The sequence below is a fragment of the Canis lupus genome, chromosome 7 (genome assembly GCF_011100685.1).
Source record: "Canis lupus familiaris isolate Mischka breed German Shepherd chromosome 7, alternate assembly UU_Cfam_GSD_1.0, whole genome shotgun sequence".
NCBI classification, from domain to species: domain Eukaryota; kingdom Metazoa; phylum Chordata; class Mammalia; order Carnivora; family Canidae; genus Canis; species Canis lupus.
The window spans coordinates 58,192,045-58,216,669 of record NC_049228.1 but is presented as its reverse complement, the minus strand read 5'-3'; the positions used below and the strand labels follow the sequence as shown (position 1 = coordinate 58,216,669).

The following is a 24,625-nucleotide window of genomic DNA, read 5'->3' as shown; positions in this document are numbered from 1 at the left end:
TCTGATATTTTCTGGAACTCTTTTGGCCTATTCACTTTCTTTTTCAACTGTACTATGACTCCTTTTTATCAAAGCTTGTTTTTACTTAAAAAAAATTATTATTCATGTCATACGACACTGAAAGCATGAATCAATGCTCTATCTCCTGCCCTTTCTGAAAAACAATCAGGTGTGCTTGAACAGAGAAAATATTTGAGGAAACAAGAAATCAATGTGGCATAAGAGAAAGAGTTAAATATCAGAGGTTGAAAATAATAATTCTCCTTGCCAAAATCCCACTAAATAACAAAACACAAATCACAGTGATCTTGGAAGCCAGAAGATGATGGAGCAATATATTTAAAATTCTAAGGGAAATAAATTTCTAACTTAGAATTCTATACCTAGTCTTATAATCAATTAAGTGTGAGAGTTAAATAGAGGTATTTTCACATATATCAAGTCTCAGAATAGTTACTTCCAATGCACCCTTTCTCAGAAGTTGCTCTCTGAAAGCAAGGGAATAAATCAGGAAAGCAGAAATCATGGAACATGAAAAAAAAAAATCCAAAAACAGAGAAAAGGAGCAGAAATTTCTAAGAATGAGAGGAGAGGGAAGTCCTAAAACTAATCTAACAAGGAGACAGGCAGATCAAATCAGAGCTAAGAGAGAGAACACTCCAGGAGGGAAGCTAAAAGACAAAGTCAAACAAACTAACAAATGAGCACGTTAAAAATCTGAGTGAATGATTATCGAAGTTTTCAAAGTTCAGTGAAAGTGTTTGGAATGACTACATGAAAGGTGCATAGAAACCTAAGCAACAAAATAATTGTCGACTATCTCCAAGGGAAATGGAAAATTACGTTTTCATGTAATTTGAAGTATACATGAACTTTGAAAATATCATTTCAAATGTAATTTGAAAAAGAAAAAATGAAATATGATCAGAGAGTACTATGCAGTTCAGCTGTGAATGATACATCCATCGTCAGGACAAGGTAAGTGCTGAATTTTCATCCTATCAAAAATTGTGCGAGAGCTGAATTGGGAGGAGGAGTTGAGAGAGAAATGTGTGAAAATGTGCGAGACAGGGTTTTTCCATTTGATGTTTTAAAGAGAAGTAAAAGATAGTCTCATCTTCCACAAAAGAAACTTAATAGATTATTCTTCAATGTTTAAACTGAAGAGTACTTTATAAAATTTGGAAGACATCTCAGAAGAAACAGAATTGAAAGTGAGTTGCCCTGGTAGATAGGAACCAGGGACGAGGTAGCATTGGGCATGAGATTGCTAACTTGTCTCATATATGCTTTGTCATTTTATTTTACATTTTAAAGCACATTGCTGATATTTTTTCGATGAATAGGGACCAGGAGTTGAGACACCTAGATGTAAATCTTTGCCCTGGTCTGGTTATTTAGTAGCACAAACAGGTTCCCTGGATCTCCTGAACTACACTCCTAAAATTCCAGGGCAGTTTTTAGAACAAAATAATCTCCAAGTATTCCCTCCAATATACACTTTGTCACTGTGGCAGGTCTTGAGCATATTTTCTGAACCCAGAAAACCCCCAAATTCTTGACAAGTCACAGCATGACTGCATCTTCTCCACATTCCAAGGACTCTAAAGATTTGTGCTCAGCTGGACTCCCACCCCGTAGGCCTTTAAATGGATTCTGCAGAGGCTGAGTAGTGCCTAAAGTATCCTATAACCTTTAGGAGATTTCCCAGATAAGAAGGGGGAATTTCCAAGGGAGCTATAGATTTCCTAGGATTTTAGAGACTCAAGTCTCAAGTTTCAGTATAAATGTCCTTGTGACAATTCTGAGTGACCAAGAGAAGAGATGGCTGTACATGCCCAAACCCAGGAGGATGAGAGGTCACACTCCCTCCTGGCATGGTGTATCTATCGGAATAAGGACAGAAGAGCGTGATTTTCTTCTTAACTGGGGTTTATATCTATGTATCTAACGATTGTTTTTACAAAAAAATTAAAACCTTTTTACACACTTTAAAAGACTGAATATATTTGTCTAATTATTTTTAAAGCTAGCACTTTTGGAAATTTATATATAAATTAAATAGAAACAGAAGATTGTTTAAAGCAAATGGTGTCTGGCATTGTGTTTTAGCACATCTCTGTTTTTCTGTGTCTCATCACAGTTGCTATTTACAAAGCAAACTGCACCTCCTTAACATTTCTCACTCTGAAAGCCAGATCCACATTCTTTTCTTATCAGAGGCTAGTCCCCTGCACTCAACTTAATGTTCAACTAAAGTAACTCAGACTCATTTTACTTATTTAAAATGCTTTCCTTCTCTGAGAAAAGACTTTGTACATTGAGCTGTGCTGAAAACACATTTTATTTAGCTGTGTATAGATGTTTTATGTTTATAAACACACATAATTACAATCGCCAGCCTATTTGAGCTACTTACAAATGGATACAGCAACTACCTGCAAACTACCTTCCAGTTTGAAAGTAAGTAATCTCCTGTTAACTCAAATTACCAAAAAGGATGTGATCATATATATGTCAATTTATATCCATATATAATGAATCCTAGAATTTAAAAATATTAGTTGAATCTTTGGGCGAGATTTCAAATTAAGAGTTCATTCCTAGTTATTCCAATGGAGGTGATCATTTTCCCTCTTCAGCTATTTACTGGGTTTTTAATTATTTAGAATCTTAGTATAACCTTTTTAAAAAAACAAAAACAAAACAAAAAAAAAAAAAACAAAAACAAAAAACCTTTAACCATAGCAGCCTACACGGAGTTTCGTGGTTTAGATTTTGGGCTGGTATTCCTGGTCCATCAAGGATAGAATCCTAAGCCAAAATGGAACTATGTGGAGGCTTCTGATGTCATCTTTAGACATTAACTCCATTATTTCCCCACACCAAAATAAAATAAGATAAAATAAAATAAAAATAAGTAAAATAAAATAAAAATAAGTAATATAAAATAAAAATAAATATTTTTGTTTTGAGGCAGAATTTACATTGAAAACAATGTACAAATCTTAGTTGTATAGTCCAATGAATTTTGACATATGTATATACCCCTGTAACCAGTATCTGTGTCAAGGTATAGAACATATCTATCCCACTAGAAAATTTCTCCATGCCCTTTTCCAATCAATAGCCCTCTTTTACCCCAGAGTCAACTTTCCTGATTTCTATCACCATATATTAGTTTTGCATACTCTGTACATGAACTCCATACAAATAAAATTATAAAGTCCATACTCTTTGATGTCTGGCTTGTTTTGATCAATATAACATTTCTGAGAGAAACATAAGAAAGACCTGACACTTGGCAAAAGCGAAATAAAAATGGCCTTTCTTTAAAGATGGTATAATTCTGTGTGTAAAAATCTTGAGGCATCAGGTAAAAATGCCTATAACTACTATGAGGCTTAGCAAGTTCAAGGGATTCCAGGCCACTTTGTAAAAATCATTGTATCTTAAAAAAACAAACAAACAAACAAACAAAAAACCCCAGCATTTCATTTTATTTTATTTTTAAAAGTAATCTCTCTTCCCCATATGGGGTTAGAACTCATGACTCCAAGATCCAGTGTCACATGCTTACTGAGCCAGCCAGGCGCCCCCTAAAAATCATTGTATCTTAAATGCCTTTTGAATAACTTTATAGTTGATTAATTAAGAAATCATTTCTAGAATAGAAGTATCCTTGAGCAAATATAGGTCCAGAGATACCTCACTCCAAAATGGACATAATTAATGAGGTGAAGAAAAAGACCTAAAATATCCCTAAAACCTATCAACCAATCAAAACGTTTTTAAAAAAGAAACTACTAGGTAATACATAGGAGAAAACTGTTAACTCTGATATTTATCATTTGTCCTCCTCTTGAGAAATTTCTCACTTATATAAATCCTTATTTCTCTGTGAATATAATTTTTTGGGAAGATTTTATTTATTTAGTAAGTTAGACTGCAAGTGGGGGGAGGGGCAGAGAGAGGAGAGAAAATCCCTAGCAGACTTCACTCTCAGAACAGAGGCCTACACAGGGCTTGATCTCATGACCTGAGTTGAAATCAAGAGTCAATCGGAGAAGGACAAACATATGGTTTCATTCATTCGGGGAATATAAAAAATAGTGAAAGGGATTAAAGGGGAAAGGAGAGAAAATGAGTTGGAAAAATCAGAGAGGGAGACAGAACATGAGAGACTCCTAACTCTGGAAAACAACCAAGAGGTAGTGGAAGGGGAGGTGGGCGGGGGGGATGGGGTGACTGGGTGACAGGCACTGAGAGGGGCACTTGACCACTTGACGGGATGAGCACTGGGTGTTATACTATATGTTGGCAAACCGATCTTCAATAAAAAAATACACATAAAAAAAAGAGTCAGACATTTAAATGACTGAGCTACCTGGGTGCCCCTGTAAATATAAACTTAAAAATTTTGTTGCAAAGTATTTTATAAAGTATGAGCAATTGTAAATGGGACTTTGTGTTTCTATTCTGTGGTTATATATATAAGGAAAGATTATTTATGAGTAAAGAATTAAATAAAAACATTTAAGGGCACCTGACTAGCTCTGTCAGAAAAGCATGACTTTTGATCTTTGGGTCATGAGTTGAAGCCCCAAGTTGGTTGTAGAAATTGCATAAATAAATAAAAAGCTTTAAAGAAAATTTAAAAAAAATAAATGAAAACATTTAAATTATCTTAAAAACTGAACTACCTCTGCATACTCAGCATGCGTGTGTGCATGCATATATGCAAATGTTCCACATCTTTAGAAAGCAGTAATACAGAGAATAACTGGCCAAATAAAACAAAGACAAGCTTTAAACAGATGTAATCAATTAAGTAAAGTTGAAAGGCTGATTGTGAACTATGCACTAAACAAGATTACCAGACAATTTGCTCATCTACACCTAATTGAATGAATGTAGAAGATGATTGTAGATATGTTTGAGATTTCCATATTCTAGACACTATGCTAAAGACTTCACATTCCTTATCTCATTAAACTCCACAAAAACTGAAGTAGGTAATATTGTCCCCTTTTTATAGATGAGAAATCAAGGCTTACAGAGTTTAGGTAACATCCCCAAAGTTACACAATAAGTAAAAAAAAAAAAAACAAGATTTAAGCCAAGAGCTCAGGCTCATGCCCTGACACACCGACACCCCCGTGCTTCTTCCTACATATAAGCCAATATTTTCTACTTCCTTTTTGATCATCCCTTAAGTGCAGAGAAAAATTGTTATATATAAGAAAATTCCTTAAGTGTCTTAATAGCAATGAAATAAGTACTCAAACTATGTAAGAGCAATGTGATGTACAGATTAAATTCTCTCAAACAATGTATATGTGCATGTGTACATAGTGTGTGTGTGCATGAATGCACATGTGTGTAGCTGTGTATATTCTGTTTCTATAGGTACCATTGTCCAGAAAAATACTTTTAAGAGAGGTGCTTAGCGGTAGAGTGGAAAACAATGATTAACTCTATGTAACTATTGCATAATTTCAGTGAGTGCTGTAAACATTTGTTCTTCTTGTTTAAAAAAATCTAATACGTTAATACCTCTTAACATAGGCATATATGTTTTGGAAGAATGTTATTTCTGTAGAAATACATAAATATTTAATTCTTTCTACACACAGAAAGATGTTTAAAGAAACGCCTTTTAATTATTATTCATCTGTGATTTTAGTCTTCAGGACATGATGGCAATTGAGGAAATTTGAGGAGTTTAATTGCAGAGTTCTATAAATCCTTAGCTTTAGGTAGATTCACATTTGTAATGAAATATGACCTGAGGTGAACTTCAAAATAATTAGTAATATTTCAACCCAATATTGAGTAAAAGATGATTTTTTAAATAAAAGCATAATTTTCTTCAGCATATCTTATAGAATCAATGAAGCATAATTACATTAAAAGTCACACAATTAAAAGGCCTAAGAAACTGTAAGTAAATTGCTTTATCACTTAATCCCTTTTAAGTAGGAATGATATTTAGTTATTTATCCAATCATAGTGATGTATGTATTTTGTTAAGTCAGGGATAATATTTTAAAGTACATAAAATTCACATATCTTTATTAATAAAAATAATTTTTTTTTTCTGAATGGAACAACATAGCCCATTTTAAATGCTTTCCAAAACAGAACTTTAAAAATATCAACAGTACCAACTGTTATCAGGCAAGAGAAAATAATAATTTGAGTACAGGGAATTTTAATGCCCCCCTAAACAGAAATGAATTCTCCAATACAACAGATACAAATTATCATAAGTTAAAATTTCCTGAAGGTGGCAGCATGCTAAGCAAATCTCTCCTCAACCTTTACAGCTAGTTGTACTTATTCGTGAATGATTACTTTTGCTAGTTAAAATGGCTAGTAAAATTATAAACCATTATTAATTATGAAAACAACATAGTTATCATCGTCATCATCATAATGACTTGATCTCTGAAGGATTCCTACTTAAAGTATAGCCTGTGCTTTCAAATATATTTTATCTCAATATAAAAATCTTCATGAAGACTTTTTATATCTATGAAGATTTCTGTTTCCTGATTCATTATATTAAGTTTATTACTAATACATATCAGCAAAGTGATGAAGTGACAGAGATACATTTCAAAATTCTGATTTCCAACTTTGAGTCATTTTCTTATCAGAAAGTTTTTAATTATTTCTAATGCCAATTCTTTCTTCACATTTCTTGAAATTGGAGCAAAATAATCATGATGAATATTAAGACTGATTCTTAAAACAAACATTGGACCCATAAATCAAGAGGGAAATTCTAATTTAAACATTGAATTTTAAAGTACTTGTTCTATTCAATTCATTTTAAAATAAGAACCCATAAAGGTTTTTTACATGCCAATAAAATACTATTCGTTGACATACTTTTGAAGCTATAATGCTCTCTCTATACAGATGGTTATGGCTGTTATCATTATTTTTAAAAGGCAAGTTTCCTGACCTATACTTTGTGAGTAGGGACTCTTATAGGAAGAAAGAGTTCATTATCATGCCAATCATGCCATCGCTGATTAAATACTCCATCAAAGATCAAAGTCCCCTCAAGGGAAATGTTAGTCTGTAGGAATAACTGAAACATAGAGTTCATTAATAAGAATCACATAATCTCCAGATCTTTCCATTTATCCCCAGTCAGGTGTACCTAACTTCTTCCACACTCCTACAATTCCTGAGGAGGGAACAAACATATTCTCAGTAATAACAGTCATTAATCTTATACCATCTCATTCATCAACAGAGCCCCTCTAGGTGTAGGTATTTTTCTTTTAAAATGAGATGTGTTTCTCCATCCTTCAACATTTATTGGTTGATTTCCAGTCACTTGTTCGTTATTCCATATCTAAACACGTGGATAAATTCTTTTTTTGTAAGATTTTATTTATTCATGAGACAGAGAGAGAGAGAGAGAGAGAGAGAGAGAGAGAGAGAATGGCAGAGACAGGCAGAGGGAGAAGCAGGCCCTAAGCAGGGAGCCCTACACGGGGCTGGATACCAGGACTCTAGGATCACGCCTCAGGCGAACGCAGGCGCTAAAACCGCTGAGCCTCCCAGGGATCCCCTAAATGTCTAAATTCTAAAGTGTTTGTCAGTAATCTCCTATCTAAAATTCAATATCAGCTTATTATGTTTACTAAATTAGATTGCCATGTAATCAAATGTTATTTTAGAAAACCAATGACGCCTTTTGTGTCAAAGGCACAAAGTCCTGGTGTTTCTTTGCGGATGGTAATGTGCAAGCCAACTAATCCATATACAACCATGTGATTTAGCAAAGCGGAAGCCCCTGGAAGTCCCATCCAATGTCTGCAACTTTCTTTCTTTAGACTTTCCCCAACCAGAGTCTCCCCACTCCCCATCTCTATTGCATTTTTATGTCTTCCTTCATTCTGTTTCTTTCCTTTACTCTTCTGCATATCATTTTTCTTTCTTCCACTTATTTATTTTTTCTTTCTTCAGCTTTGTTCCTTCCCTTTTCAGTCTCTGAGTATTTGAGCCTACTGTATATTAGGGATTTTCCTGGGGTGTTTTCCGAAGGCTGAGGAAAAGTACCAGGACTCGACTTGAAGTCACAGAAGCAACAACAGCAAGACCCTGGATGGTGATGGGCAATGGCTGGAGTGATGATTTATCTAGATGTTATTGAGTATGGGCAAAATAGAACACAGGGACAAGGAAAGGTCTATGTAATCTACTGATAAATTGAAAACCAAAAATTTCCAACATATTCATCCCATACACCTGGGTTTTTTTTGTATATTTGGGACCAGCAAGTTAAAAATTCCTGGAAGATTTGGTCTAAATTCTTCAGCTAGTATTGAAGACTAGCTATTACACCCAGCAAGCACATTACAGATATAGATGAAGAAGTATGTCTGTATACTGTATATCTGGGCTCCTTTATTTTACACTTTGCTAAATAGGGCTTGAAAAGAGAAAATTTATGAAAAAGAATGGGAAAGCTATTTTAACTGAAACTGGATCACTTAAGGATGAGTGATATAATAGAAAGAAGTATAAAAAAGAAAAAAAGTGTGATTGTAGCATGGGGAACTTGAAAGAAATAAGATAGAAACAGAAGTTGAAATATAAGAAACAATGGAAATGTTCACATAAGCAATTAACAACTGCCTTGGAAAAGAGAGGGCATAGGCAAGAAAAAATAATAATTGGGATTACAATGTTTGGGAATGACAAGAAGAAGGAGAAATGTGTAGAGGCCAAAAAAAAAAAAATCTTGGTGATCAAAGTCTTAAGGGGAAAATAAATTTGGAAAGTAACATGGAGGAAGAAGCAGTAAGATTTTGCCACCAATTGAAAAAAAAAAAGGTCTGGTCACATCATCTGCCAAATGAATCCACATTTGGACATTTGAGGAGAAAAGAAATTCAGTAACTGTCGAGCAAGGAGTCAGTTTTGCCATAAACCAAGTAGAGTGAAAAACACTGATTCTAATCAACAAGCTGATTTCACACCAAGCATAAAAGGGCAACAGATACACAATTTAATGATCACTAAAAGCAGAGATGACACTAATTGTATTTTAAACTCTCCCTAATCTCATGGAATGTGACAGTAAGTGAATTGTGGACAGCATCAAGCTCATTTCTGGTGCTCAACTGAAGTCACACAATAAAAAAACAAAGTTAGCAGGAAAGAATGTGTGTTATTATTCCATACTAGCTACCTAGAAATTTTAGGTGCTCTGCATTTGAGACATATTTGCTTCCTGATCCCTCCTGCAAAATAAAGTTATATATGCAATTCTTTGCCAAAGTGAACAGGGAAAGAGAGACAGGGCATAGTCACCCTCAGTGCACCTCCCTCCTCCTTTGCCCCTGGCACAACATGGCTAGTCACACCAAAGACGCAGTGCCCAGAGTCTCCACCCACTATCAAATTTCCTATTAGAAACTGACTCTCCTCTATGGACTTCCAGTACAAGGAAATGAGGACACAAGAATGTAATGTAAACTCTTAGTTTCTACAATTGGTGAATAATAGTTGATGTTAATTATTACTTGTGCAGCCCATGATGCTTGACCTCTTCAGGTATAGCTGTGGCGTCAAAGGAATTCCATTCACATAAAGGCCTCCAGGTTTTTAGATAGGGTGGGTAAACATTGGAGCTTATTGCCAGGTTTTCCTGTGGCTGAGTCAGAAGACCAGAGATAGGGCTGGTTTTGTTTTTTTGTTTTGTTTTTCTTTTCCTTCAAATCTTATGAAAAGAGCCTTAAAATGATCTTTCTAGACAGAGAAGAGTAAGTATAGATGCCTTTGGACAACACAAAAACAGAAACTTGAGTGTAGGAGAAGGACTTCACAGTGTATTTTGCTCACCTGCTTTCTTTAGGCAGTTCTAAGGGGATTTAATAGTTCTTTATAAAAGCAAAACTGTAAGAATCTCTGTTCAGACTCATAGGGAAAGTTTAATTACTTTTTAAATGAACATATAATATAAATATGGTGTAGCTATGATGCCTATGAAAAGTACACCTATCACAGGCATATGGCTTAATGAATTTTTATCAGGTAACTACATCTTGTGTAACTAGCTCTCTGATCATGATCTAGAACATCAGGGCCCTCCATCACTGACTTCAACTGTGACTACTAGGGACACCTGGAGAGCTCAGTGGTTGAGCACCTGCCTTTGGCTCAGGGCATGATCCGCCATCCAGAATCGAGTCCCGCATCAGGCTCCTTGCAGGGAGCTTCTCCTCCTGCCTATGTCTCCTCCTCTCTCTCTGTGCCCCTCATGAATAAATAAAAATCTTTAAAAAAAACACCTGACTACTAGCTTGAATTCTAACAGCATAGTTTTGTCTCCTTTTTGTTTTTAAGCTTTTGTCTATTTACTTTAAATAAATGAAATAATGCTGTATGTTCTTTCTGTATCTGGCTCCTTCCACCCAATATTATGTTTCTATGATTCATTCATGTGTTTGGGGGTATTATTGATTAATTATTCTCTTTGCTGTATAGTATTTCACTATATGAATACACTGTAATATATTATCCATTCTGTTATTGATGGACATTTGAGCCATTTCTAATTTGGGGATATTATGCATAGTAGTTCCTCCACAAACATTCCCATATTTCTTTCAGTGCATATATTCATTCATTTATGACAGATATATATCAAAGAGGTGGAATTCATAAACTATAGGGTAGGTACATGTTCATTTGTTTTAGTAGATAGCACCCAACAATTTTCCAAAGTGTTTCTACCAATTTACTTTCCAACTGTAATGTGTGAGAGTTCCAATTGCTCTACATTTTTGACAACTCTCAATATTTCCTGTCTTTTTATTTTATCCTTTCTGATGGATGACCATGGGGTTTAGAGCTGTACTCTAATGCTTGTTGAGGAGTCTTGGACACAGTTCTCACTAATTGTAGCTATAAATGATGTATTTGGGTCCCATATCCCACCTTGGTATATAGCATCTTTTTTGGTAATTAAAAATAAATAGATTTTTAAAGGAATCTACCCAACAAACCAACTTTATCAATCAACGAAGTCTCTGAGAAATAATTGAGGGGTCGATTCTTCAATCACACTGAATAAATCTGCACTTTCAAGGACATATTTTTTTCAAGTGATTTCATTTTTCTACCTAATCATTTTACTTTTAATCAGTCTAATTCTCTGTTCTTTTAGAGATTTATCCAGGATGCTTTGATGATTTCCAAAGCTGAAAAAGGACTCGTTAAGAAACTTGTTCTAATTAAAATACTATTCATTATTACTACCTGATATTTACTGTGATAATTATCAATGGCGCAAAATTAATAAAATAGAGTCCTTTTTTCAGCAATTCACTAGTTAAAGAGAAAGATAGTGAAGATAGTAATAGCTAACATTCTTTGAGTGTATGCATTTCCCACATATTGTCATTTAATCCTTACAGCAAACATTGGAGTAGATTCTCTTACTGTTGTAGATGAGGAACATGTAGCCAGCAATGTGGAGAAATTTTCTGAGTAGCAGTGACATAGAAATGGAGTCAAACCCAGGAAATCTGCTTCAAGAGTACGCTTTTAATCATTATACCATCTTGTAACTGTAACAAAAGACAGAATAGGATATGTGCTTAAAAATAGGGCTAACAAGGGATCCCTGGGTGGCGCAGCGGGTTGGCGCCTGCCTTTGGCCTAGGGCACGATCCTGGAGACCCAGGATCGATTCCCACGTCGGGCTCCCGGTACATGGAGCCTGCTTCTCTCTGCCTGTGTCTCTGCCTCTCTTTCTCTCTCTGTGACTATCATAAATAAATAAAAATCAAAAAAATATTTAAAAAAATAGGGCTAACAAAAGTTACAGGAGAGGTACAAGTGGGAGAGATCAATTCTGACTATGGAAGTAGGGAGTTTCATGAAAATGGCATCAAATGAGCTGGGTTTTTAAGATTAGGTAGTACTTTTAAGGGAAAAAAAATGTGAAAAAATAGGACTTTATGCAGTGAGAACAACACAGACTCTAAATTCCTTGGGGGAAGGCAATGTGTTTTGTTACTGTAAACCTAAGAGACTAGATAAAGGTCTGTAAGTTAGCTGATATTGAATGAGTGCTGAAATTTAGGGCATTCTGGGTCCTGGATACATCCCATAGACCCATTTAAGTGGTCAGTGGTCAGTGAATGAATAAATAAAGGGGTGAAGAGCATATTCAGGAAAGCAGTATTTGGGGTCAGTGTAACCAAAGTAGAGCAACTCAGCCTAAGATTTAAAATTTATCATTCCAGGGGCATCTAGGTAGCTTAGTAGATTAAGCATTGAACTCTTGGTTTTGGTTCAGGTCTTGATCTCAGCTGGTGGGATAGAGCCCCACATCAATGCTCATCCTCAGTGTGGAGTCTGCTATAGATTCTCTCTCGCTCTCTTTACCCCTCTCCCCACTCACACTTGCTGTCTTTCTCTCTCTCTCTCAATAAATAAATAAAATCTTTAAAAAATATGTATCATTCCTTATAATTTATTTTCTACTATAAGGTCAGATCTTTAATTGAAGCAACTTGTTTCAAAATTCTGGGAGTAGCTTTGTTAAAGGATCATTAAACTAGATCAAATTTTAAATTCCTTTCAGTAGTGTAATTGTCACTATTTAGGAAAAGTTATTTTCCTAAAACTGATTAAGAAATCACTGACCTAAAATATTACTTTAGGTTTAAGGAAAGAAACAAATGTAACATATGCTTCAAAAATAAATATTGAATGGGTGTTAAATAAGATGAATAATTAAGCAAATAGTGGCTAAGTAAAGATATTTTAAAATTAGTATTCCATAACTATTTGAAAAATATTTATCTTTGCTCATAAAGAATCATAACTTGTAACAAGCTTGAGATGACATGTTACATCCATAGGAATGCCAAAAATATTTTCAGTTATGGTGACAGCTATGTCATGGTGAAATGGGCTCAAGAAAACAGTTAGTAGCTTTTTATAAATCATGCAATGCTTTGGGGAACAATATATTTTAAGAATCATAAAGAAATTCGTATCACAGTTACTCCATTTCTGGAAAGTTATTCATTTATTCATTCAGCAGATTTTTATTGGATATCCATGCTAGGAGCCTAAAACATGGATATTATCAATATATATTCCCTTCCTTCAAAAAGCTAATATATCAACTAAGGGCAGACTTGTTAAAAACAATAAAGTATTACCTTTTAGTTTAATAATGGCTTCTATAGGGATCCCTGGGTGGCGCAGCGGTTTGGCGCCTGCCTTTGGCCCAGGGCGCGATCCTGGAGACCCGGGATCGAATCCCACGTCGGGCTCCCGGTGCATGGAGCCTGCTTCTCCCTCTGCCTGTGTCTCTGCCTCTCTCTCTCTCTCTGTGACTATCATAAATAAATAAAAATTAAAAAAATTAAAAAAAAATGGCTTCTATAAGGTGTATTACAGGGGGAAAGAGAAAACTAAGAACAGATTATCCTAAGGAAGCCATTTGAAACAGCAAAGAGAAATTCAAGGAGCTGTTAAGGAGATACTTATAATAACAAAAAATTAAAGGGGGAAAAAACTTCAAAAACCCGAAATATATTTGGTTTAATGAGATAGTTTAAAGAATTCTGATAAGGATAAACTATGACAATACCTTTAAAAATAAAATAAATAAATATCATATTTACTAAAAATATCACGTAAAAGATTTATACAATATGATTACGATATGTAAAAATACATAGATAAAGATAATGGATGAAAATTGATAAGTTCAACTAAGGAGCATTTTAATTAAGAAATAACATTTGATATCACTGCTTTTCTCTCCAATAAAAGGAATACTACTTATTCGATAGTTTCTGGAAAATTGAAAAGAAAACCTAATCAGATTATAGAATTAAAGAGTCTGTCTAAATATTAAGGTAAAACTGATGTGTTAAATTGCAGAATGTCAAGGCAACTTAAAATTGTCTTTGTACCGTATCTTCCAAGTTCAAAATTCTTCTCAGTTATTACCATTATAAACAAAGTACTCCTGTTAAATAAGTGAGTGTTGATCCGTAGCTATCTCCAAATTTTTCAGGTGAGAAAAATGAAACCAATTACTTCAGTGATATATCATTTGCAGAATACAGGAGCAAAGGCCTCTTTATCTCAAGTCAATAATGATTTCCAGTGGGCTCACTCATCTCAATCAAAACTGTTAAATGTAACTTTTTATTTATCTACTCAACTTTAAATATGAAGCACTGTGTTTTTTCTGCCAGTGGTTATAGCACTGTAAGTCACTCTGGAAGCCTAACTATGATTCTGCTTTGTATAAAGTGGAGAGACACAAAATTCCGAAAATAAATTTGAGCTAGTAAAACTTCTCAAGAAGATAATATTCCATGAGGTTTTATTTTCAATCTATAGTCACACAACCCATTTTCACGATCAAAGCAAGGTAACTCAGAATTACAGTATAATCAGATCAACTTTTCACCAATGACCTCTGCTGTTATTAGCTGGAATAATACTGTAAGACTTCACAAAATTATAGCTGAAAATGCTTGTAACTAATTGCACTTGTGAATTAAATAATGTTTGGGTGGTGCCTTTTTTTCCTCCAAAGGTATTTGTAGCTGTACCAATAAACCCAATGGGTAGAATTTGACCTCTTACTCATAACTTTGAAAACAAATGTCCCATGTACTTGTTAGGCAACTATAACAATTATTTTGGCCTCTGCTTTTAAGCAAATATTGTATAAAAGAAAGTTGTTACATATTTTAATGTTTCCATTAAAAAAAAAACTCTTTAACTCTGTAAAAGTTAGAAAAGAAAGTTATATTTTCAAATAAAATTGATTTTTAATTTCTCAAAGAAAACTACCTTACATGGTTAATAATTTGACTTTGCATAGTCTAATCAGGAAACTGAAACAAACTTCTTTATTTAGAAAGAATTACTAATTCTAAGTTTTGAGACTATCCAATTTTCAAGTATTATGTGTATCTATGCTATTATAAAGCCAAACTTGTGAGACAGAAATCATAACATTAATACTTTTCTTGGGATCCCTGGGTGGCGCAGCGGTTTGGCGCCTGCCTTTGGCCCAGGGCGCGATCCTGGAGACCCGGGATCGAATCCCACATCGGGCTCCTGGTGCATGGAGCCTGCTTCTCTCTCTGCCTGTGTCTCTGCCTCTCTCTCTCTCTCTGTCTGTGACTTAAATAAATAATAAATAAAATATTAAAAAAAAAAAAAAAATACTTTTCTTATTCTTTAAAAATAATGACTACTAAGAAAAGTAATAATGATACTAATGTTATATTTCATATTAATGTTCATCCTTATGATCTCAGAATGTTTATATATTCAGTATCTCATGATTGTCTTTTTCTCTGTTAACTTGTGTACCCACTCCCAAGTCTATATTTTAATTAGTTTTAATTAGGGCAGATTAATAAATCCCATCTTGTTCATGGGAACCAACTGATTCAGAATGAATCTTTCCTAATTGTTTTGTGTTCACATGGGTGTTCACCTTGGCTCCTCTCCAAGCTTCCAGCCAAGGGAAAAAATTACCTTTCCACGCCCAACTAAAAACAGAGTCAAAGAATAATTCCTTTGGTGAGCAGCGTCACTGAATAAGCAGTTTTAGCGTGGTGTGTGTGTATTTTTTTAAATGAAGATCTGTGTGTAGATTAATTCGACAAAGTAATTTTCACCTAGAATACCAGATCCTGCTGTTGCTTTTTTTTTTTTCTCACATTCTGAAATATATAATGTTTATTCCCAAGTTCTTTAATATCCCAAAGGACATGTTTTTTTCCTGGATGAAACAGTTTTCTTAAAAAGCAAACTGGAATCTTTTCCCAGCCTGTGTTCTGTGTCTTTCACCTCTAACCCTCCAAAATAACATCTTTTGATACCATCATCTTTGTTGCTGTTCTAAATGAGAGTGGTTTTGCGTCCTTTTTTTTTTTTCCAGAAGATAAATATTAGTGCTCCACTTAAAAAAAAAAAAAAAAAAAATCTTGGGAAGCGTGGGTGGCTCAGCGGTTGAGCATCTGCCTTTGGCTCAGGGCGTGATCCAGGTCCCGGGATTGAGTCTCACATAGGACTTCCTGCTGGGAGCCTGCTTCTCCCTCTGCCTCTGTCTCTGCTTCTCTCTCTCTGTTTCTTATGAGTAAATAATATATTTTAAAAAAAATCTTGACTGCATTATGACACAGAACTTACATAATTTCTTGCCTTTCTGATAATAAAAGTCCAGAATCTGTACTTGTTTGGTTTGACCTGGAGAAGTATCCAAGCCCTCCAGAGGGGATGGGTCCAAGCTTCCTATGCCCAAGATTGCTTTGCTTTAGGAAAGCAACATATATTGAGTGGCCATAGAAAAGAGAAAAATCTCTATGAGCTGAGTTGGTATGTTAGAGGGTGATGAAGCAGCTTTCATAGAATAATGAGGACTCATTGGTGAGGTATTAGAGCCTCCTGTTTTTCTCGAAACCCACCTCCAGAAGTAACAACCCCTCCTTCTCTCCAATGTGATGAATCAGACAATACTCTCGTCTCAGGAGTAGTTTCCAGAGTAGTGGCTGCCAAAGCACTCCACTTGAGGGCTGATAAACACTTCTTGAAAATGGTGATGATGACAGACTGGGTGGGTTTTTGTGATACAGCTTTTGAGGGAAGGATTCTAGATGCAGGATTTGTGAGAAGAGCTGAAGAAAATAATATGCGTGGATACAGGAACACAAACAGAAATTTTAAAAGAGTTCTGTCTTCCACAAAGCCGTAAAATTTAGTTTTGACCCGGAAAATAAATTATTTCCTCTCATGTTAAGGTATTCTGACTTAAGAGAAACATATAAATAGCAAGTAACTATGCCATTTGTATTCTTTCAGAGTTTGGTGGAGCTGCATAATCTTGCAACAAAAATGTGGTGGTTTTTATCAACTAGTCTCCAGTTTCTGAGAATTTCCCCATTTTATAATGTCAGCCAGCTAAGAAAACTAGGTCTCTTTAACTTTCGCTACACCAAGATCTTTAGGCTTTAGGCTAAAGGCTACACCAAGATCTCAATCAAACTGGGTAGGCTTCTGTTTTATTTTTCACAGATACAGTAAGTGCAAGCTTGCATATGTAAGGTCACAAAATTCACACCCTATTATGAATGAATCTCAGGGAACATTTTAAACAGCAGAGTACATCTATCCATTTTCCTTAACCACATTTTTCTTCCCTTATTTAATGTCTTTTTACAGTAAATTCTTTATTAAAAAGAGAGACACATAAATCTTCTAATACCCCACTTTAAGGGTATATAAATGATGCTTTCTAACTGCATCTCTTAATATAAAGTAAACTTTGTACCCAAACACCTCTTTCTTCCTTCCTTCCTTCTTTTCTTCCTTCCATGCTTTCTTTCTTTTACACACTGTTTTCCTTTATTTAGGAAAACAATCCACAAGTATTAATTAAGCACTTTCCATGCATTATTCTCTGATAATAATTTCTTCCTTCTTTGAAAACATATTAAGTTACAACATGAAAAACTCTGTGAAAGACAAGTAAGCCCAATCTTTTTCTTCTAGGAGCTTTACATTTGAGTATGTGTATCTGTGTGCACACTGAACACGCATGTTTAAGAGCTTGTGTAAGAGAGAGGTGAATACTTAGGGGGAAACATGTAAACAATCAACTGCAATTCAAGTCAGCATGAAAATAGCCATTGAGGTATCTCAGATGTGTTCCTTCTGATTGTAAGACATACCCAAAAGATCAATGAAGGGAGGCAGTCTCTGGGCCTGAAGATGGAAGCCAGATGCTAAAGTGATGGGCAGACAATGAGGTGGAGGCAGCAGCTCTAGGGAATGCTGGGGGATGGTGATGACCCTGGGGGAGGATGTGGAGTTGCCTCACAGTAATTTAGCACATTTCCATTTGCTTTTATCTATGGGAATTGAATGTCTCCAAGAGATGACCTTGATGACCACACATCATATCAAGTTAATCCAAGTGCGCATTAGGCTTGAATGAGTTGGATTTCATTTCTCTCAGAAAGTAGCCTCTCATCTATGACTGGCTCCTTCTGTAGCTTAGAGTTTTGCATTTAGTTTAGACTTTGGGAAGATAATATTTTGGACGTGGTTTGAGCATTTAATTTTATGTACTTTTAAATCTTCATTAAGGGAAGCCTAGGTGGCTTAGTTGGTTAAGCGCTTGCTTTTGGCTCAGGTCATGATCTTAGGGTCCTGGGATCAAGCCCTACATTGAGCTCCTTGCTCAGTGGGGAGTCTGCTTCTCCCTCTCCCTTAGCTTCTACTCTCTCTCTCAAATAAATAAAATCTTAAAAAAAAATCAAAGCTAAAAATATTTAATCCAGAAATGTTTTTAAAGATGTTTATTTATTTTAGAAGGAGAGAGAATGTGCATGAGCTGGGGGAGGGCAGAAGGAGAAGGAGAGTCAGAGGGAGAAGCAGACTCATGGCTCAATGAGGAGCCAGACTTGGGACTGGATGCTAAGATCATCACTGGAGCTTAAAGCAAGAGTCAGAGGTTCAACCAACTGAACTACCCAGATGCTCCTCCAGAAATCTTCAAGTGGATTTCCCACGATTGTTTTTTTGGGGCAGAATGTAAAAGAGATTTCCTTGAACTCTGTGGATTCTCAACATCACTTTCTCCATATCATCTTCCTTATTTTTTGATAACATTTTTTCTGAAAGGACTAAAAATCATTTATTTCACTGATTTACTCACTTATACAGTACATATGATTGCATACTGTATTCTGAACACTGTGTGAGAACTCAAGGAGTTTAAAGAGTTTTGGTGTTTTGGTTTTTTACTGTTGTTTTGTCTTGTCTTGCTTTTTAGGGAAAATTAATGCCTAAAACCTAAAAGGGACAAATGCTCTGTCAGAAGTCCAGAGCATTTCAGGGGCCTATAGAAAGAGTATTTACTGTCTGTCTAGAGAATCTGAAAGGATTCCAGAGTTCAATCCAAGATGACTCTTTGAAGATACGAAGTAGTCAAGCAGAGGGAGGAAAATGTAAAAAGCATATGAACTTAAAAGATAATATTAAAATCTGTGAGAAACTGAGTATGACAGAAAAATGTAACCATTTTAAGATAATGTTTGCTGACTGAATAGATATGAAAATAACTATTCTTCCCAAGTTTCAACTTTCTAGATTGAATAAAGATTCATAGATTTCATTATATTAAGCCTTCTTTCCCATATAAATAATTTTTATGATTCTATTCTCTTTTTTTCTCAACATTCTTAGAATATTTGTACATGTTATGTATTCAACAGAACTCAACACTGCAATAAAGCCCATACATAGTTTAAGAGTAGAATATTCACAATGAAATTCTCCAAATATTCTTCCATATTTATCATGGAGTTACTAATTGATTTCTGATGTTATTCTAAAAATTAGAAACAAATTTATCCTAGAAGAAACAATAAACCTGAGGTTCATTCATGACTAATAAGCCTAATCTCTGATAACCATATGATCTGAATGGCAGATTATTTGCTCACTAGTATAACATCGTCCTGACCTGTCTATAGACTCTTTCCGCTATACTATGAAACCCTATGGTTTTATGTACTATAAAACCTGAAGTAATTATCTACTGGCTTCATGTACCATTCCATATTAGTCGAATCTGTGGTTCAAAGAGGACAAGTGACTCTTTCCTTTGATCTTTTCTTGTAGCCAGCAATGGCTGGACTACTCGGGAAGATTCACAAGAATCTTATTTGTTATTTAAAGTAACTATAATCCAATGGTGTTAAGGAACTGAATGTGACCAAAGTTTAAGTTAATATGAACTAACAAAATAGAGTCTTGAATCTAGCATGACTTTTACCTTGATGTCATATTAATACCATTATCTATCAAAGTTTTTTAAAATATGTTTTTTTTTATTTGGTGGACAGATGGGTGGAGTTGATGACAAGGTTTGTTTCTTATTTTGTTTTGGTGTTTATATATTATAGATCTTGGTGACTTGGCAACAGAAATTTGATGATAAATTCCTGTTTACCTGGTTTAAGGTACATAGTAGTCTTCCCTGTCAAGATTTTACAAAAGATCTTTTCAGAGACAGCAGCTACAATACAACTTCTTTTACTCCATAGTCAGTTAGTTCTGTTCACACCCAAGCCTAGGACTCAATAGGTCATCCTGGAATCTACACGGGCTTTATAGTCATTTGGAATTTTATTTGAATACCATCTGTCTCATTTCATTCATTCAGCAAATATCTTGAGTATCCATTTTATGCCAATTCTCACTTGGATTCTGGGTATAAATGGTTCAAAAAGAATACAAGTTTGTTGTTCTTATAGAGCTTAAGCCCTGCAATTTTAACCTCTTTGATTAAACTTCCTATAACTGTTATTAGGAGTTTAAGATATGTTATGTAAAGTACTGAAACAACTTATGTCAAGTGTTCAGAAAGTACTTCAGTTTCTAGGGAGAATGGTATCCTCCTACCAAACATGGTGATGCCTAACCATGGTTACACAAAGCATTTCCAATCTGGTGTTCCACTCCTTGAGTCTCATCAAAGGCTAAGTTGATAAAAAGTATTGATCTTTATGACATCAGCCTCAAAGATTAGGGGCTTACACACTGAGCTGGTTTGCCTATAAGATCCCTCGTTATTAATTTGTCATTAATGAATTCATTTATTTATTTTTTTTAACAAGCTAGATGTCTAGCCACACATCAGAGGTAATTTCCTTTTGAAGTGTTCTATTGTATAATGGATCACTCAAAAAAAGTAAGTCTGGCACTATCTCAAATTTGGGGGGAGAAAATGGGCTATTTTTGTCAATTGTCTGGGTCTGCTTCACAGAGAGGATGAGAGAGTAAGACTCTGATCTAATGACATTGAAGTTCCCTTATACTTTTTTGGTTCTATTTCCTTTAACTGCCTAACACATACTCTTTAAGTTGCAAAGAATACCCCTCATTTGGAATGCTGTGTTCATTCACATATTTGATAATTTTATAATATATTTTTTAAATTGACTGCTTCTAAATAAATGAACAAAAATGTAGAAGGTTCTTTACTTTGGTTTCCCCTTGTCATAATTTCTCCCGTTTATCTGTGCACATACACGTCAGTGTGTGTATAAATGTGTGGCAGTAAGTAACGGGCCAGTTGAAACATTTTAAAGAAAATTTATGTGGGAAAGGCACAAGTGATAAGAGCAAACTACCACTGTTCTTCTTTCTTGCTCTGTGTGTTGAGGAAAATTTCCATCTCTTCCTATAATGGCTATCAGGCTACAGACTAAGATTTATGGCTCTAATCTCAACCTTGAACACTTAAAACTAATAGGCAGGAAAATTTTGGTTATGATATTAGCTCAAATACAACTCAAATTACTTAGGGCAAATTTATTGGCTCACATAATACCAAAAAAATATAGAGGTTGATTTGTCTTGGATCCAGGGAATCCAGTGACCTGATCAGTAAGTACTCTGTCAACTTTTCTCTTTTCCTTTCCCTTCCGCTTCTTACCCTTCTTATCTCCTGCTCCCTACATACACCCCACCTTCTCCCACCACTCATTTTCTGTGCTGTCTTTGCTGTTAGCATTATTGTCTGAGCAGACACTCCCCATGTAGGCCTACACTGAACCAGGAAGAGTAGCCCCATCTGAACAACATGTTCAACAACCCAGGACTAGCAGATGTCTAGAAGAAAAAAAAAAAAAAACAAAAAACAAAGCTATTCATTATTCTAATTCCCTAAACCATTCACTCATAATCCATTTTTAGATGCATTTGATAAGACAAAGCAAAAAGTTAACTGAAGAGTCATGTCCTACTCTCTTAAGTGATAAATGTACCATTTCAGAAAAAAAAAAAAAAATTTAAGCATTTGGCCAAGAATCTATTTTCAAGAGGCTGTTTCTCAAAGGTTCGGAATTACAAAGCAGAGAAGAAATCTCCTTTTTCTTTAAAAAACAAAAATTACCATTTGAAATGAAAATGCCTAATCAGATTTTCCTGTCAAATCATCTCAGTCTTAAAATGAAATATTATGAAAACAAAACAACAGCAACAAACAGGCAGGATTTGAAGAATACAGAGCTTTAAATTATTTGTTATATTTCCTATTTCAGTTGGTCAATCAGTCATTGAATATTCATGAGCCCTATTAACCTTTTCTCTGCTAGGCATTTAGGAAATGTATGTGATAGAACACAGACTTTACCTTTATGACTTAACAGTTTAACTTGGAAACAGGTTAAGAGGTAATCATGTAACAGAATGTGTTAGGTATTATAATAGATATGAATATTGGAACACTAGCTCTTCCTAGGAAGTTAGGAAAGCCTGCAAAGAGAAGCCATTTGAGACACATTTTATTTTATGTTTAATTAATTTATTTAATTCAATTTAATTAATATATTGTGTATTATTGGTTTCAGAGGTAGAAGTTAGTGATTCATCACTTGCATATAACATCCAGTGCCCATTCCATCAAGTGCCCTCCTTAATGCCCATCCTCACTTATGTCCCCCTGCCCCTAGCAACCTTCAGTTTGTTTCCCAGAGTTAAGAGTCTCGTTCAGTTTGCCTCCCTCTCTGTTTTCATCTTATTTTTCCTTCCCTTCCCCTATGTTCATCTGTTTTGTTTCTTAAATTCCACCTATGAGTGAAATCATATAATTGTTTTTCTCTGACTGACTTATTTCACTTAGAATAATACCTTCTACTTCCATGCATATCATCACAAATGGCAAAATTTCATTCTTTTTTGATGGCTGAGAAATATTCCAGTGATATATATATAACGTCTTTATCCATTCATCTGTTGATAGGCATCTGGGCTCTTTTCATACTTTGGCTATTGTAGACATTGCAGCTATAAACATTGGGGTGCATGTGCCCCTTCGATCACTATGTTTGTATCCTTTGGATAAATCCCAGTAGTACAATTGCTGGGTCATAGGGTAGCTCTATTTTTAACTTTTTGAGGAACCTCCATACTATCTTCCAGAATGGCTGCACCAGTTTGCATTCCTACCAACAGTGTAAGAGGGTTCCCCATTCTCCACATCCTCACCAACATTTGTGGTTTCCTGAGTTGTTAATTTTAGTCATTCTGACAGGTATGAGGTGGTATCTCATTGTGGTTTTGACTTGTATTTCCCTGATGCCGAGTGATGTTGAGCATTTCTTCATGTCTTTGCTGGCCATTTGTATGTCTTTGAGATGCATTTTAAAGAATAAGAAAGAATTTGTCAGGCTAAGAAAGGAGACAGAGGCTAAGGGAAGACATCCCAAGAAGATAATACCATGAGAGCAAATTAACATGAGTGAAAGGGTTTTCTGGAGCATTTGGAGACAGGATAAGTAGTTCAGAGGAGTACATGCTGGATATTGGGCTAAAAGGAAAGTTTCAGTCAGATCTACAGACTTTTATTTTGAATTTTTAGTTTAATTCCAGTTAGTTAACATACAGCGTTATATTAGTTTCAGGTGTACAATATAACAATCCAACACTTCCAGACAATACCCGGTGCTCATCACAACTGTCCTCCTTAATCTCTATTCCTGATTTCACCTCTGGTAACTAGTAGCTTGTTCTCTTTCAATAACAGTCTGATTCTTGCAGATCTGAACACTTTAGGCAGCAAGTGAAGAACAATATTCTTCTAGCTAGCAATCTTTCTCTGGTCACTAGTTTATAGAAATACAATCTCACTTAAGTATGCATATGGGCAGCACACTGGGCCACTATACATATGATTAAGATCCACAGTTGTCACTTTCAACTCATTTTTCTCAGGGTATAAGAGCAGGACAACATAGAAGGGGTTTGGTGCAGCTTCAGTCACTAGCTCTGTTACATAGGGACCCTGTCTGTTTTCATAAAAGCCGCACTTCTCAGCCATCCTATATATTCTCTCTAAAAGATGTACATGTGGTTTTAACTGACCGAGAAAACATTCAAACTCCGTTTCAGCTAATCAACACCTTGAAATGACTATCTAGTAGGGTAAATGGCCTGAGCATCCCTCAATATGAATCTTTGTTATATTTGTTTTGTTGGTTCTTGTTTCCCAGCTGTTATGAGAGAACCTCTTGTCCCTACAAAATTTATCCTGTATGCCAGCTGTCTAGAACAATTATGTTCTAGTTAGAAACTACAGAATGCCTCTTGCATGCTCATGAACATGTTCACTCAAACATTCCATGACATCTACCATTTTCTTCCTCTCCACCCTTCTGGTGATATTTGTTCCAATGGGCACGGTGCTCAGAGATGAATGCTCATACAGAGTTATCATCATCTGCCACATACTACCATCTCCTCCTGGAATCCTCAAACTGTAGATGTTCTAATCGGTTCCACAAGAAGGGTAATCAGACCTTTTATTTCCAACTGGGAACCATGTATTGGTACTGCTGGTAGTCAGTGTTTGTAGGCTTTCATGAAAATATCATTTCTGTTTTACAGGAGCACTTCCTTTTCCAGTGGAACCAGGCACACACTGAAGTCAAGAGACAAATCGATATGATGAACAACATAGTGTATTTATGATCATGCCTTCCCCTCTGACAACCAATGTTTTGTTTCCTGGATAAAGTTATCTTCCTGA

At 35.2% G+C, this 24,625-nt stretch overlaps 1 long non-coding RNA gene across 1 annotated transcript; it reads left to right on the top strand.

Moving 5' to 3' along the window:
• Positions 1–647: 647 nt before the first annotated feature.
• LOC119872697 lies at positions 648–24,625 on the top strand. Its single transcript, XR_005361708.1, has 2 exons — positions 648–978; positions 24,484–24,625. It is a non-coding gene; the product is annotated as an uncharacterized LOC119872697 (long non-coding RNA).